Raw genomic sequence first — 17,786 nt, 5'->3', positions numbered from 1 at the left:
AGGTACTGGGAGATGAAGAAGCTTGCACAGGATAGAGTAGCATGGAGAGCTGCATAAAAACCAGTCTCAGGACTGAAGAGCACGACAACAACATAGAAATTAACAGTAGCCAGATGAATCACAATACCTCAAAGAGAAACATGTACATGACCGTTATGTGCATGACGATTCTGATGGTGTAATCAGATTTTCGATATCTTTATTAATTTAAAGTTTAGTATCTGATTGTAAATTATACAAGTAACACCAAATAACTAATTTCCAAAATCTAAAAGGTTCATCCGATTTCGTCGATCCACGTGTCTTTAGAAAGCTATTTTTAATCGCTTCAGGCCATAAGTACTCCACACTGACACGAAAAAACTATAGCAGCATTATTATAAATATATTTATTCGTCTTTGTCTTTGCTTATATCCGATATATACTATCCATGAAGAAATTGGTTAAATATTTACTGTGTTTTAGGAAGCACAGAGACATTAGGCTAGTTACCTATCTTTTATTCTATTCCTTTGATAGATGTTTATTTAATTTGTTAGAGCGTGTTTATGGTCCAGCCATAGGAATATTTATTTAATTTCAAGTTATTTACATGTAAATCCAGTATTTCGAAGGTGTTTCATTATGTTTGTGAATGTGTGTTGGCTTGAAGACATGGCGGGAGCGCTCTAGGCAATCACAGCGCTCGTGAATGGGGAGACTGGATGGAAGTGGGAGTTCTGAAGAGGGCGGCGCGAGGCGCAGTCGCACAGGACATGGGGACTGCTGGACGTGACGGCTTGACGTACGCACCGTCGCGAGAGAGACTTGGAGAGTGTGGAGTGGTTAGCGCATGGTCGCGAGAGATAGAAATACTTCGGAGTGCCGATTTGTGAACTTGTGAGATTTCCAAGGTTTCTGCGGTTGAAATATACTACATTCTCAAAACTACTTCTACTATTGTACTCATCATTAGAAGTCGTTAAGATAGTACCTGCAGATTTTATTTAATTGCAATCTTTCATTTATAAATTTCTACGTTACATTCGCAACTGCGGAGTGACAGGAACCTTAGACCATTTGATATTCTTATTGTATACTGTAGACTCAGCAGTATTTGGCTTGTAATTCGGCAACTACTTATCCCAGCCCCTAGACAACGAAACCAGCCAAAACCTTTAATGTTTCAATTCAGATTCTGTGGGTACGTTGTTGAGGGCCACCACACCATCACATTTCATTTTATTTTTATTTGAAAGCCCGCATCATCCATAAATTCCATCGTTGTTTGGGATCATAAAGTGCATGAGTGACTGCAAAATGTCTCCACGTAACCGAACATAACTATTTCCAGGCAATTATTTGTTCAGTCTGACCAGAGGACCAAGTCCATTCCAGAGCCTACTCCGTTGATTCCAGAGCCCACCACCAGTTTTCACAAAGTGCCTTATTGAAAACTTGGGTCCATGGCTTCGTGGGATCTGCGCCACACTCATAACCTACCATCAGCTCTTACCAATTGAAATGTGGACTGAGCTGACCAGACCACGGTTTCCAGTCGTCTAGGGTCCAACTGATATTGTCACGAATCAACGTGAGGCGCCGCAAGCGATATCATGCTGTTAGGGAAGACACTCGCGTCGGTCGTCTGCTGCAGTAGCCCCTTAACGCCAAATTTCGCCGCATTGTCCTAACGGATACGTTCCTCGTACGTCTGACATTGATATCTGCGGTGATTTCACGCAATGTTGCTTGTCCTCCACCACTGATAACTCTGTGAAAACGGCGCTGCTCCCGACCGCGGTCACAGCAATGTCCACGGTGAGATGTGATCCCTGAAATTTGGTATTCTCGGCACACTATTGACACTGCGGATCGCTGAACATTGAATTATCTAACGACTTACGAAATGGAACGTCGCATGAGTCTAGGTCCAGCTACCAAACCGCGTTCAAAGTCTGTTAATTCCCGTCGTTCGGTCATAATGACGTCGGAAACCTTTTCACATGAGTCATCTGATAAAAAAGGACAGTTCCGCCAATGCATTGCCCTTTTATACCTTGCGTACGCGTCTCTTCGGCCAGCTGTAGGGGAACTCGGGGCAGAACGGGATAGCGGGGCGCAATGGGAAATTGCTCTTTTCTAGACTGGACAGTGTTGCAACCTGTTGTATGGGCATGTAACTATTTCTCCGAATGGAAGTGTGAGATCTAAGTGAATTGTTGTCCGTCACGTTACCACTTGCGTTGTTCCAACGTTTGGTGAATTTCAACGCCAGGTAAGCTGTTAATTGTTAATTGTATACCCTAAAATGACACATTTCCTTAAAGTGTTTGGCATTTGTTGTACTTTAGTTATTTAATGCGTTTAAATTCGTCAGTTGTCACACTCCATAAAAGTTGTTAATCTTGAAAGTGCTCTTGGGGCGGAACGGGACGGGGCAAAATGGGATAGTGTCCCGTTCTGCCCCGTCATATTTTGATGCAAGTAGAAAGCAAACTATATTCTTTTATTCTTTCCCCCTTGCTGTTCCAGATGGTGCTAACGTACATTAAAAAGACTGATAGACAGCAATGGGACGTAAAAGCGATGCAAATTGCAGTTTCAGCCGTTTCATCTTCCCCAAATGGGATTTTTAAAAGCATCTAAGCAGTTCAACGTACCGCCGAAATCAACACTGGAAAGATATGTGCCTAAAGCTACGAATAACCCTGGCTACATAATTGACAAATCAGATGGAAAATCTAAAAAGGTGTTCACTGCAGAACAAGAACATGAGCTGGTAACATATCTCAAGTAAACGGAAAGCAGACTTTTTGGTCTAACAATAAAAGATCTCAGATCACTAGCCTATCAACTAGCCGAAAGAAAGGGATTACCACACAGATTTGACAAACAAACTTGTCTAGCTGGACAAGACTGGGTTAAAGGATTTATTACGAGGCATCCTACACTGTCTATTCGCAAGCCAGAAAATACTTCTGGTGCTCGAGCAATGGGATTCAACAAAGTAGCAGTTTCACAGTTTAACTCTCTTCTCAATAATGTTATCGATAAGTACAAGCTGACTGCTGACAAAATATTCAACTGTGATGAAAGTGGCTTGACAGTGAATCCTAAGAGTCAGTCGAAAATAATAGCACTTAAGGGGAAAAGGCAAGTAGGAGCGGTAACATCTCCAGAACGTGGCATAGACAGTCAAGATGAAGAGGAAATACTGACTTGTGACTATTGTCGAGAGGACTAGTAGTTAGTGGTTTTGTGGTTATTAAGCATTGTACATTTTTCAGAATGAAATTAAAATATTTTCTTATTTTGAAGGATGACTTTTTAATTGTTTAAATTACACGTTTCTTAGTGTGAATTGCCTTTTATACGACATTTTGTAATAGTTTAATACGATATTCGTAATTCAAATTCAACGTTTATGCAATAATTTAACAAAAAATAACCTTATCCCATTCTGCCCCATGGGTGGGGCAGAACGGGAAATATGAAAGACTTTCTTTGAAAAATTGTAAAAAATGCAAAATGTATTGTTTTAAGTGATTTTAAAATAAGGTACATTAGGTTACACTACAAGGTGTTTTTTTATAACTTTAAGAAGTGTTTCCTTGTGTTCCCTTATTTTATAAAATTGTTAAACATGAAGCATCCCGTTCCGCTCAGAGTCTCCCTATACGTGGTTATCTCTATTTCATGATTTTTGCCACCTCAGTGTAGTTTCCCCTGGGCAGCAGATAAGATGCTGTAATGTAAGCACTTGGACGTGAGAAGGCTAATCTACAGTAACAGGTGTAGTCCCCTTAGTGGTACATCTACGACCTTGCAGAAAACATCAAGTAATAAATTATGTGATGTACTTCCAGGGAGACTGTTAGACGCATATTAAGGTATCAATGATCATAATATCTGAAATTATACCCGTAGCACGCTCTATATCCAGAATGAGTGAATATATCGAGGAGCGATTTTCGCAAAGCTATAGCGAACAATGTGGCGAATTTTCTGATGTTCGCAAATAACTTTATCGTTTGTAGCTGCCGAATTACAGGACCTACTTTTTTCTTGTTTTCACGGAACTACAAGGGCTATTCGGAATGTAAGGAACGATAGATCGCGAAATGGAAACCACAGTGAAAATCAAAACTGTTTTATTTGCAACAGTTAGCTACAACTTCCAGCTACTTATCTGACTTAGACGTTTGTCGTAGCGTTGTACCAACTTTCCGATACCCTCATTATAGAAGGCAGCCGCCAGTGCTTTACGCCAATTCTCTACACTGGCCTACAGGTCGTTGACAGTGCCAAAATGTTGTCTTCATAGCCAGTGGTTCATATGAGCAGAGATGAAACTCAGACGGAGATAATACGTAATACGTTTTCCAATTGAAAACGATGAAGGAGCATCTCCATTGCCCCTGCATAATGAGGCTGAGAATTGCCTTCAAGAAGAGAAGGCACGACAGTTATGTAATGTTGGCTGCATAGCTTCAGGCGAAATTTCTCACCAGATCCTCGTTCTTGTCAGGAGACACTGTTGTTATAGGTATCTTTATGTGCTCCCTGTGTCCTCAGAACTAAAAAGAACGACATAACGCGATCGACGGGAATACTAGAGACACTGCCCAACACACTTGTGCAAAATTTCATCGCATTTTCATTGTGGTTTCCATTTCGCAACCGATCGTTTCTTACTTTACGAATAACCCTCGTACATACTTTTCTCTGTGGCATTTCAAAGAAGCTTCTAAGAGATCTTCAACGGTATGGCACGTGCCATCATAGCAGCATTGCAAAGCACTGTCCCACCGTCATAAAAATAGGTTCCACGAACAACTGCGCTTTTGCACCAGCCGTGAGCAAACACGTAACTCAGGAACGGTTCTTGTGTTTGTTGTGACGACTGTCGTAGCAAGTGCTCAAACTTACTGACTGCGATAAAGCGATTCTGGAGAAACAATACTGCATGTTGAATTTCATCTGGAGTTAATGGACTGTGTTGTAAGGTTTTGGGGGCCATCGGTATTTCCTAATCGATTTCCTGTTTTTATTTTCGCCACAAATAAAACTAAAGAATAGGTTTGGTGCATGTGCAGAGCATTTCGCATTTCCTTAACGACCATTCCAATGCTCTCCAAATGTCTTCCTAAAAGTATCTGCCATTACATGTACGGAATGGGAGATACGTCAAGATGGTACTGATTGCGTTCAGTTTGGCGTTCACTAGTAACTGCAGGAGAAGCATGTCTTAGGAACTTGATATGCTTGAATGTATTTAGATCCCCATCAATAAAACGGGCACCAACGATGTGGGTCTTGAAGAATACGCCCCAATCGTTGATATACCAAGAGCGTTGTTTTTACCCACTTCTATGAATCAGATGATTTAGTACACATTGCGAACACTGACTTGACAATGGTTCGTAAACGGTGCTTTTTACTTAAACAAAATTTTGTGTAGATATGCTGTATCTCTTCGCACTTTCTGTAGATACATTCGGAGAACTGCAACAAATTTTGGAAGTTATTGCAATGAAGCTGCAAATGCAGCGAAATGTGAAGAGGATGAAATGCAGTGGAATGTATTCTTCGCAGAAGACTTGTTTGATTTATCCCTCTCGCACTTCCGAGACGCCTCTTAGTGACACTGGCGTTGCGTGCTTCTGGTGCTAAAATATTACTTTCATTTCCTTCATCAGTTGCTCTTCTTTTCCTTAGCGTTTATTATTCTCCACACTTCTACAATTTTTTTTTATAATGCTTGCACAGACAGGTCGTGAATGCTTGACACGACTTGGATACACGACCGTACCAATGCTCTGATAGTTTGGCGACGTTCGCCATCAACAATACTGTCTTTTTCGACTGTCGTGTACATAGCTTCACGAGCAAAGTTATCTGCCTGCTGCAACAGCAGAACACGGACTGATGGGCTTCAAGTGCACAGGCAAACACAGGAGCCATATCTGAGTTACGTATTTGCTTACATTTTGTATATTTATGGAACTTTTTCTTCTGGCTTATTTTTCTGACGTCGATACAGTAGTTGGCCGCGCTGTTATCTTGACATTATCTGATTGTGTTCCATACATGTTATGTCGTTGAAGTTCTCTCAGGAGCTTCTTTCAAACGACACAGGAAAAACTGTATAGTTCCTTTATAAAAAGAAAAAGCGGTCTCGTAATTCAGCGACTACACACGTAAAAATTACACTCTACGGCAAAAAGGACGACGCACCACTAAAGGCCGGCCGCAGTGGCCGAGCGGTTCTAGGCGCTTCAGTCTGGAACCGCGCTACCGCTACGGTCGCAGGTTCGAATCCTGCCTCGGGCATGGATGTGTGTGATGTCCTTTGGTTAGTTGGGTTTAAGTAGTTCTAAGCTCTAGGGGACTGATGACCTCAGATGTTAAGTCACATAGTGCTCAGAGCCAGAGCACCACTAAGGAATTACCCGAATGGGGCGGAAATCAATAGATGTGATATACTGAAACTTCCCCTTTGAACAATTTATACATGACTGTGCTTAAACTGACATAAAATATTTTTAGCGCAACGCAATCTGACTATCAAAGATCCCTGCAAAAGAATGGCCCTGACTAACATTAACCTATACCTTTCACAAATCACTTACCTCACAAAAATCTTCGCTACTCAAGCTACTGCAATACAGCGAGCGCCACTACTGCCAGCTTGATATCATCATATATAAATATAGCAGTTCATGACAAATTTCAAAACTCCGCCATCTCTCTCCCCACATCCACCACTGCTGGCGGCTCACCTCCAACTGCGCAACGCTACGCGCTGTTCACATCCAGCTGCCGCTGCCCAACACTACAATGGCAGACAACAATGTAAACTAGCGACAGACTGCACACAGCACAGCCAGTGATTTTCATATTGAGCGCTACGTAACGTTGCCAATAAGAAAACATAAACAGCCTACTTACATAGAGAAAACATAAACAGCCTACTTACATAGCCCCCATGCTCCCCACAAAAAATTTTACAAATTTTTTTTTGGGCAGTGGCCAATAATGATTTGATAAAATTTTTCATAATTACAATAACAAAGAAATCAAATGCACACACTTATTGATACAATGTTGGTCAAAAGCTAAAATTTTCTCACAGTCCATAAAGATAGTCCTGATCATTCATCATAATAGTAATTACAGTTTCTCATTAGTAAAAGAAATTGCACATAGAAGTAGTGGATTTCCATACAGTCTTGAAGAAGTAGTGTTGTCCTTCCAACGGAAAGACAGTGCTGACTCTTGACATGCTGACAGGTAATGGGCCACAATGGAGCAAACCCACAGCAGAGTCATTCGAAGTTTTGAAGAATATTGGTAGGTAGGTCATCACAGAGCAGACCCACTGGAGTCCTGGTAGAGATTGTGGTATTGGTGGGCCACCAGAGGTGCAGACCCACTGCAGTCCTTGTAGAAATAATGGTATTGATGGATCATCAAAGATGTAGACCCACTGTAGTCCTTGTAGAGATAATGGTACTGGTGAGTCATCAAAGATGCAGACCCACTGTAGTCCTTGTAGAGATAGCCAGCAGCCATCTGTTGTGAATGTGCAGGTGCACAATCACCATTGAAGAGTCTTGCGGATAGCAAGTCCATAACCACCACTTGTGCACTCACAAAGTTTTTGGAATTGCCCTTAGAACCAGCAATGCTGTTATCCAGTCCCTTGCTGAATTAGTAACACACGTGCAAACACTAACAGTCCCATCTTCTCACATATTGTCCATATACTATGACCAACAGAAACGTGTGCAGTGAAATGTAACTAACAAGTTAATAATATCATGAACTGGTGACAATTACAATTTTAGAACATAAGAATACAATTACAAAGGTACAAAATACATCATTAAAGAACATAACAATACAGATAACATTTGTAGTACAGGCTTTACAAAAGATTCGAAATAACATATACATTAGTGTTACAGGAATTATGACATGAGTACATACATAAAAGATCACAACAACTTTTGAAACATCAACTTCACACATGAGCATTAAACAGAACAGAATTAATAATATCTAACATCTTTACAAAGTAAATAACATATTATTAATGCCAATTATATTTGAGGATAACAGTATTCCTCATCATAGTGAATGTAGCTTAATATTAAAAGAGGAAAAAATTCTATGAAACTACACAAAGACAGGAAGAAAACAACTACACAAGGGTACACAAACACATAGTGGGATAACACCAATAGGAAAGGATAGGGTTCGTTTTCAGTGTAACATGTGGTACTGCAGTCCAACCCAAAACTTCATATGTCTTTCCTCTTATTTCATCCTTTGTTTCCACCAAAAAAAATTCTATCTAAGCATGCTTTCTGTATTTATATGTTCACACATTTCTTACCTCAACATTTATTTCCAAGAAAATCCTACCTAAACCTGTTTTCTGTACTTTTTTTCGTGTAACTTCTGAATGCATTTCTTCCAATTCATCGCAACTCATTCTCTTAGAGGCTACCCCCTCTTAAGCTAACTTAAATCTACTGAGCTCAGATGCTAAACTAAGGGACGAGGCAATGCAGCAGCACATAAAACAATTAATATAAACAGCAATGGAAAAAAAATGGAAAATCGCAAAGCAAGCTACAGTAAATCAAAATTACCAAGCAATTCAACATTACAACTAATATGAGGCAATGCGCAGCAAACAAAAAAATAAATCTGGCTTAGCAGAGTAACACAAATTAAAGTTCAGTAGCACTATGCCTGGCAAACAGCAGCTTATATCTAAACATGACATAGCTCAAGCAGAAAAAATATTACAGTAAAAACAACAATGCAGATAAGGGAAATGTATAATCACATCTTAGTGTCTAAGTAATTAAAGTGGTGCACCACAACAACTTATTGTAAAAGAAATATTACCATGTACTTGAAAAGAAAATTATGTGTCCAGTTACTGTTACTAGTCCCTTCTTATTGTTCTTTCCTTTCCAAGTACTCCTTTTTTTTAAAGAATGTGGATTACAAAATTATCATTTAATAGATCTGTTGACAGAAAGTGTTCACATTAGCAAATGCATCTAAGTTTATTTTATAAAACTAATGCTGTAACACAGCTGAAAAACAGATATCAAATGAAATAAGCAATTACGCAAACCAAAGCATAAAAGTATCATTCAATAGTCATGTGACATTTCATAAGTTAGTAGAAATTCTCTCAACTCTCGTAGAAAGACGCTTGTCATAATCAGGTGTGCAGATGTAAAAATATTTCTTGTCATTTTATTAGGCATTTCAGTAAATATCATAAATTACGAGCTCCACAGTATGCTTTCAACAAGGAAATGTCAGTAGCACGGACAATGGCCTCCCCTTTTTTTTTTCTACCTGTGCCGCTGAAAGGCTAATGGCTTTTTTTTTCGGGCGGCTGTCGCCCAGGTGGGTGCCCGCGACGCATTACGTGCAGGTGGTCACTTAACTTTCTTACGGAAATATTTACGACAGCAGTTTCTGCTACCGTGACCGTCTCACATAAAAATATTTCACAGGTCAAGAATTAGCGTTGCAAATCTGTAGAAACAAAATCCTATAAATATAAGTGTCCAAAAAAATTTTCGCCGGCATTGTGATACATTCACGCATTTACACACCTTTCATAACTCTTAAAGTATGATTCTTCGTTTCCAACATCCTGTTTCACAAGTCAAGAGTCCCTACCCACTATTCATTACTCCTTACCTTATTACACATACACGTATCCATCGACACTCGTCAATATTTCGTCATTATAAATATGAAGCATAATCAAATAACTCATATAGCCTCAGCCTATTAATCATAAACATACCTCAGCAGCATAATACACATCGTCGTCGTAAAAATAACATCATAACACCTCAGTCAAATCTCAAAATCGTCGTAGCTTCCTCCAATAATTAAAAAAATTCTCTGCTCATGTCAAAAGTGTCATCTGCCTCAAACGTACTTTAAAAATCATGAATCCATACCAAATACATCATTCAAAGCTCTCATAGTATCACAATGGTTCCGAAAAAATATGAAGAGTTCACACAGTACAGACAAAATACAATTTCGTAAGTGTGAAGTTATCCAACGGTGTAATTACGTAAACATGTGTCACTGACGTAGTAAAAAACATGTTTATCTCTCAGTTAAATGATCAGATAGCTGTGTAATTTGTGTGTTAGAGAAATATGGTACCGATGTGTAAAGTTGTATAAGCAAATACCATATTAGCTAGGGTTCCTTGTGGTTGCCACACACATGGTACACAAAGTAAGCATGTACCCCCCTGAGGATAAATGTAATTATACTCCCAGGTGTTACAAATTACAGCAATGGAATAAAATGTATCACGGAAAACTTTCTTTGTAATTAAAAAAAAATCTTTAAAAATAAGTGTTTTAAGTATAAGATTAATCACTCAAATGCGTGTACTGTAGCGCTAAACTGTGCATCTTGTCGCAACATAATCTCTGTGGAAGTGTCGTAGTTATCGTCCTCCGAAAGCTAAGTTCTGCAGAAGTCAATGTACTTACCACATGATAAACAAAAGTGAAATGCTTGGCGTATAGATATCGTAGTTATAATGCTTATTGGCGTGATGAAGAAAGTACTGTACAGTAACGTATTGTTATGCCACAAAAAAGGCTGTCTCATTGTTGCTATACCACAAAAGTTACTACTAAAACATGTTTTTCTTCCTAGAAGAATTCAGAAAACTGTGCAGATATAAAACAAATACACTGCAAAAGCAACATTGTGAATTGTCACTCATTAGTAGCGTCGTGATAACATCGTGTAGCTGTCACATAAACTAACCACTGTGTCCTCTGGTATCTCACAGAAAGTACTTTAAACCCAGAATGTATTTTCAAGTAAACCAAAAGTTGCATTAAAATCTCATTAGCAGTACCAGTATGTGTCCTAAGTATGTAAGCCTGATAGTCGTTACGTAATCGTGCAACTAACAAGCAAGAATGTACAATTAACAACACTGTGTTGTCTGTTCATTATAACAATGCATTCGTAATTTCTGTTTAAATAAGTTCTCTTGGTTCTTGACTGGATATTTCACTTCAAACATTGTTACATGTTAACAGATTCTAAATCTGACAAAGCATACTAGAAATGTGAAGTGAAAAGTTTTATGGCAAAGACAAAGTTAAAAAGCAGATTATCTTTCAATAAACGGTTTTACATGTGAAATGTGGTGTAAACCTTTACTCTTCCTAGTACGCAGAGTTTCAACTTCAACGCAATTATCATGTTGTATACATCGGTAAAGAATGCTAAAATTTTTCTCAAGGCTAGCGTCTTATGTTATTTTTCTCGGAGCCAGCGGGCGCACGCGGCTGCCTGCTGTGCGAGTCATTGTCTGTCTCTTTGTTGGCGCGCGCCGTTATTGGGATTAGGAGACCTAACTTCTACAAATTCACTTTGACGGGAAGGCCCTGCCCTGTTTGAAGCTCGGCAGTTCTGATGGAATTCAGGTCTGTCGTTTTGTCGGTAGTTTACACAGTTTCTTTCTTGTCGGCCACGTGGTGGAGAATTTCTCCCTGAATCGTAACCGCGCGCTGGTCCGTTGCGTCTAAAGTTATTCTGTCTCCCTTGACAATAATAGTTCTGGTTACCATATTGTCTGTTTCTCTTATTGTCTCTGTGATAGTCATTACCACGGAGAGGTGATCTTTCCCTGTAGTTATTACTACTCTGCCAACGGTTGTCATACGGGTGGTGTATGTTTTGGTCACGATTTGTGTTGTGAGAATAGCCTTGTCGTGTCAAGTTATTACTTCTTTCATCGCGGAATTGCGACGGACGTGACCTGTAATTGTTGTGTTCCTGGTTTCACGTTCCGCGATTGTCAGTGTCAATTTCTAATTCTTGTAAGAGTCCCTGAAATGCTTCAATGTCGTCTTTGCAACGTCCTGCCAAAATGATATATGTCGTAAATGTTCAGGCAGTTTGATTAAGCAAATGCGGATGAGTTCTGAGGGGCTGTATGGGTTTGAAAGATATTGATTCTTATGCAACATGTCTTCAAAATATTTCATAAGACTGGAAAATTCAGATTGTCGAAATGTTTCATCATTATGATGCTATGTTTTTCTCGGTCTTGTGTAGCTTGAGACCAATATGCTGAGAGGAAGGCATGGTAAAATTCTCCTTCACTGTGGCAATCGTGAATGACCGATCGCATTCTTACAGCTGGTTCATTCTCTAAGTAGCCACACATAAATTCTAATTTGTGCTCTAATGACCAGTTGGGAGGAAAACAATGACAGAATGGATGGAGCCATGCTTGTGGATGAATGTCGTTGCCAGAATTCTTAAACGTTTTGAAGTTACGTGTAGTAATGAACAGCTTATAGTCAAAATCATCATGTCGGCGAGTCGCATGTCGGTCATTGTTACGTCGTTTCGGCGGTTCCATCTCAAAATTCGGTGTACCTTGCCAATTTCTTTCATAACTTCCGAAATGCCCTGTGTTATTATTTTGTGGCTGTTCCGTATTTCTGTGTCCCTCTTCCCGTATTGGGATGCGAGTATCCTCTGAAATACGTAATTCTTGAATTACCTGTGTCAGCTGATCTTGTACTTCCCGGATTTCTCTTTTGTACTGTGCATTGATTTGATTTTGATTCTGTTTGAATTTTCTAATTTGTTCATACTCTTCTGTGTCAGTGAAGGCTACAGGTCTTGTGTCATTCAGATCATCATCTACCTTTGTAGATAAGTTAGTGACCTGATCCGAAAGTTCGGCTACTTTCTCCGATAGTGAACACATTTCCTCAGTGTGTTTTTCTGAACCAAGTTTCAGAGTGTCCATTTGTGTTGAAATCGAATCTACTGTGTCCTTTAAGTTTTCCTGAGTTTTTGCAAGTTGCGTAACCGAATCAGTAGATGCAACTGAGTCAATTTTAGCCCACAAGGTCTCATGATTTTCATGAACAATGGTTTGCAGTTCTTTTATGGCTGCTTCGTGATTCTGTAATGCATTTTCACGCCGCGAAAAAATAGGTTGAAAATGCTCACAAATTTGTGTTTTTACGTCATTACAGACTTTTTGACATTTCGATTCAATGTTATGTAACTCAGTAGTTAAATCCTCACGTGTTTGTTCAATAGTTTGCTCCAATGAGTCTAACTTTTTAAGATTTTGTTCCATTGTGTCTAACTTTTGCAGCTTTTGCTGTGTTTGTCTCTGACTTCCATTTGTTGCATTAGTTGTAATAACAATGCATTAGTGTCTGGAATCTGTTCCTCTACTCTTTTCGGCAGTGCATTTGCACCGGCAACATTCACATTTTGACAAGCTGAAAATGTGTCTTGACTTATTTGAGAAAACGGTGAGGACGCAAAACCTGAATCTACAGTATTTGCGAGATTGTTTCCTGTCATTTCGGATTCCTGAGGCGAGCTGTTGCCGACCGATCGATCGATAATGCTTCCCTGTTCTCTAATTGTTTCACTGTCTACACCATTGTTTGCCGCCCGCTCCATTTCCCTATGCACAATTACCAAATTACTACTTGGAACATCAGTTAATTCATTACTCGGTGGCGCTAACACACTGCTTTCATTTTCACTGTCTTTTCTCAGTTTACTTTGGAGCCTAGTATTACGTTTTTCACACGCCATTTTTGTCACAGTATTTCACACGACAACACAGAAAAGCACAATTTGAAGAGCAAAAATAAGAGAACACATTAACGTAACACTGAAAATAATATCTAGTTAATTGCAGCTGCGAAATACTTGGTGCAAATCTACGTGTGTGCCACACTTGTTTTACTGTACAACAATGAAAAACTACAACTACAAAGGAAATTCTCTCTATAATTACGCGCTAGCAATAAACAATAGCTACACTAATTACACAAACTACAAGAAAAAATCAAAGATTCCAGTGAGGTATCCTCGGCTAAGGGTCGCCATATGAAACGTCCCCTTTGAACAATTTATACAAGACTGTGCTTAAACTGACATAAAATATTTTTAGCGCAACGCAATCTGACTATCAAAGATCCCTGCAAAAGAATGGCCCTGACTAACATTAACCTATACCTTTCACAAATCACTTACCTCACAAAAATCTTCGCTACTCAAGCTACTGCAATACAGCGAGCGCCACTACTGCCAGCTTGATATCATCATATATAAATATAGCAGTTCATGACAAATTTCAAAACTCCGCCATCTCTCTCCCCACATCCACCACTGCTGGCGGCTCACCTCCAACTGCGCAACGCTACGCGCTGTTCACATCCAGCTGCCGCTGCCCAACACTACAATGGCAGACAACAATGTAAACTAGCGACAGACTGCACACAGCACAGCCAGTGATTTTCATATTGAGCGCTACGTAACGTTGCCAATAAGAAAACATAAACAGCCTACTTACATAGAGAAAACATAAACAGCCTACTTACAATACGTGTACATATAAACAAATGTCTAAAATTCCAGAGAAGTTGGACGATTGATTCAAGGGAAAGAGGTTCACAAATTGAGCAAGTCAATAATGCGTTGGTTCAACTCTGGTCGTTACGCAAGCAGTTATTCGGCTTGACATTGATAGAGCGGTTGGATTTCGTCCTGAGGGATATCGTGTCGGTTTATGTCAAACTGATGCGTCACAATCGCGAGATGGTTGGAGGGCGCTGCCGGTAATGCTCCAAACATTCTCGATTGGGGAGATATCCGGCGATCATACTGGCACAGGTAGGTTCTGGCAAGCACCAAGACAAGCAGCGGAAACTATCGCCGTGTGTGCGGGTGGACATTATCATACTGAAATGTAAGCCCGGGACGGCTTGGCACGAAGGGTAACAAAACTGGTGTAGTTTATCGTCGACGTACCGCTGTGCTGTAAAGATGCCTCGGATGACAGCCAAAGGGGCTCTAATGTGAAATGGAATGGCACCACAGACCTGCACTACCGGTTTGTGGGCGATAAGGCGGATGACAGGTTGATATTGGTTGGTTGGTTTTGGGGCGTGTACCAAACAGGGAGGTCATCGGTCCCATCGGATTAGGGAAGAAAGTCGGCCGCGCCCTTTCAGAGCAATCATCCCGGGGCATCCGGCTGAAGCGATTTAGAGAAATCATGGAAAACCTAAATCAGGTGGCCGGACCCAGGTTTGAACCGTCGTCCTCCTGAATGCGAGTCTAGTGTGCTAATCACTGTACCACCTTCCTCGGTCAGGTTGAAAATCCACCACCGTCCGGGACGCCTCAAGACATGTCTGCAGCCTGGAGTCTCTTTGTCTGAATAGACTTGTTTTCAGCAATGACTCCCTCTTTGAATTCAGCCCCGACGACCAGCGAAGACGTTTATGGAGCCATGAGTATCTTGTTTAGTCCTTGATTATTCTTTGTGTGTTATCGATAGTAAAAGGCTGCGTGTAGATCTAACCTTTGACGTATGCTTACATCGATAAGTAGTGTGCTCCGACGTTCTGCTCCTTAAAAATGGTTGAAATGGTTCTGAGCACTATGGGACTTAACATCTGAGGTCATCAGTCACCTAGGACGTAGAACTACTTAAACCTAACTAACTTAAGGACATCACACACATCCATGCCCGAAGCAGGATTCGAACCTGCGACCTTAGCGGTTGCGCGGATCCAGACTGAAGCCCCTAGAACCGCTCGGCCACACCGGCCGGCTCTGCTCCTTACAATGCACTTTGCAGCTAATTATAGGACTTTATGATACCTGCTAGTAAGGTCATTTCGTTTAAGCCATTATGCACACAGTTAAATTATATCTGGGAGATGTACAGGCTAACAAGAAACCACGAAGTCGGATTTCGCAGTGCAATTCCTCACATACTGGCAATACAAAAACGCCTGTCACAAAGTTTTGGCCTACGGATATTGCGGACAGTAATTGGACGTTAAAGATCAGCAAGCTGGCAAAATTGTAATCACGTGTACGGTAGCTACCTCCGTCAGGACAAATCAGCAGTGCTGTGCAGTTGGTGCAGTGTATATTGGGCTACCATGTAGGAGACCAAGGGTTCGTTTCTGGATCGAGGCTTATTTGTTTTTACACTAAATGATCAAAAGTACCCGGAAACCTGGCTGAAAATGACTTACAAGTTTATGTCGCCCTTCATCGGTAATATGCAATCAATATGGTGTTGGCCCACCCTCAGACTTGATGACAGCTTCCACTCTGACAGGCATACGTTCAATCAGGTACTGCAAGGTTTCTTGGGGAATGGCTGGCCATTCTCCATGGAGTGCTGCAGTGAGGAGAAGTATCGATGTCGGCCGGTAAGGCCTGGCACGAAGTCGGCGTTCCAAAACGTCCCAAAAGCGTTCTATAGGATTCAGGTCAGGACCCTGTGCAGGCCAGTCCATTACAGGGATGTTATTGTCCTGTAACCACTCGGCCACAGGCCGTGCATTATGAACAGGCTCTCGATCGTGTTGAATGATGCAGTCGCCATCCTCGGATTGCTCTTCAACAGTGGAAAGCAAGAAGGTGCTTTAGACATCAATGTAGGCTTGTGCTGTGATAGTGCCACACCCACACCCTGCCATCAGATCGCCACATTGTGTACCGTGATTCGTCACTCCACACAACGTTTTACCACTGTTCAATGGTCCAACTTTTACGCTCCTTACACCAAGCGAGGCGTCGTTTGGCATTTTCCGGCGTGATGTGTGGCTTATGAGCAGCCGCTTGACCATGAAATCCAAGTTTTCGCACTTCCCGCCTAACTGTCATATCTCTTGCAGTGGACCCTGATGCAGTTTGGAATTCGTGTGTGATGGTCTAGATAGTTATCTGCCTATTACACATAACGACGCTCTTCAATTGTCGGCGGTCTCTTTCAGTCAACAGACGAGGTCGGCCTGTACGCTTTTGTGCTGTACGTGTCCCTTCACGTTTCCACTTCACTATAAGGTCAGAAACAGTGGACCTAGGGATGTTTCGGAGTGTGGAAATCTCGCATACAGACGTATGACACAAGTGACACCCAGTCACCTGACGAAGCGACTTGTTTCACACCACAGCATCTACTAGATTCTAAACCTGTTTTCTGTGTACCCTGCCCCCAGTTGTCATTCTTGCGCCCGCATCTCGTGGTCGTGCGGTAGCGTTCTCGCTTCCCACGCCCGGGTTCCCGGGTTCGATTTCCGGCGGGGTCAGTGATTTTCTCTGCCTCGTGATGGCTGGGTGTTGTGTGCTGTCCTTAGGTTAGTTAGGTTTAAGTAGTTCTAAGTTCTAGGGGACTGATGACCATAGATGTTAAGTCCCATAGTGCTCAGAGCCATTTGAACCATTTTTATCATTCTTGCCACGTTCAGGTTCATTACAATCCGTTAGGGCCTTAGTTCATCAGCAGGGCTAGCAACGTGCAAATTATTTCGATGGGAACCATTTGGGTAAGGTACACAGAAAACAGATTTGGAACCTAATAGATTCAATGGCGCAAAACAATTCGCTTCTGTAAAAGGTGACCAGTGAAAACGATTGTACTCCTATTACTGTGTTCGTAGTACGTAACTGCAAATGTTTTGTGGAAGACCCACTGTAATCGCTGAATGACATCTACATCTACATCTACATCCATACTCTGCAAGCCACCTGACGGTGTGTGGCGGAGGGTACGCTGAGTACCTCTATCGGTTCTCCCTTCTATTCCAGTCTCGTATTGTTCGTGGAAAGAAGGATTGTCGGTATGCTTCTGTGTGGGCTCTAATCTCTCTGATTTTATCCTCATGGTCTCTTTGCGAGATATACGTAGGAGGGAGCAATATAC

Source organism: Schistocerca americana, chromosome 8 (genome assembly GCF_021461395.2).
Source record: "Schistocerca americana isolate TAMUIC-IGC-003095 chromosome 8, iqSchAmer2.1, whole genome shotgun sequence".
Lineage (NCBI taxonomy): Eukaryota > Metazoa > Arthropoda > Insecta > Orthoptera > Acrididae > Schistocerca > Schistocerca americana.
The sequence above is the reverse complement of the archived record's forward strand: the minus strand, read 5'-3'. Positions refer to the sequence as shown.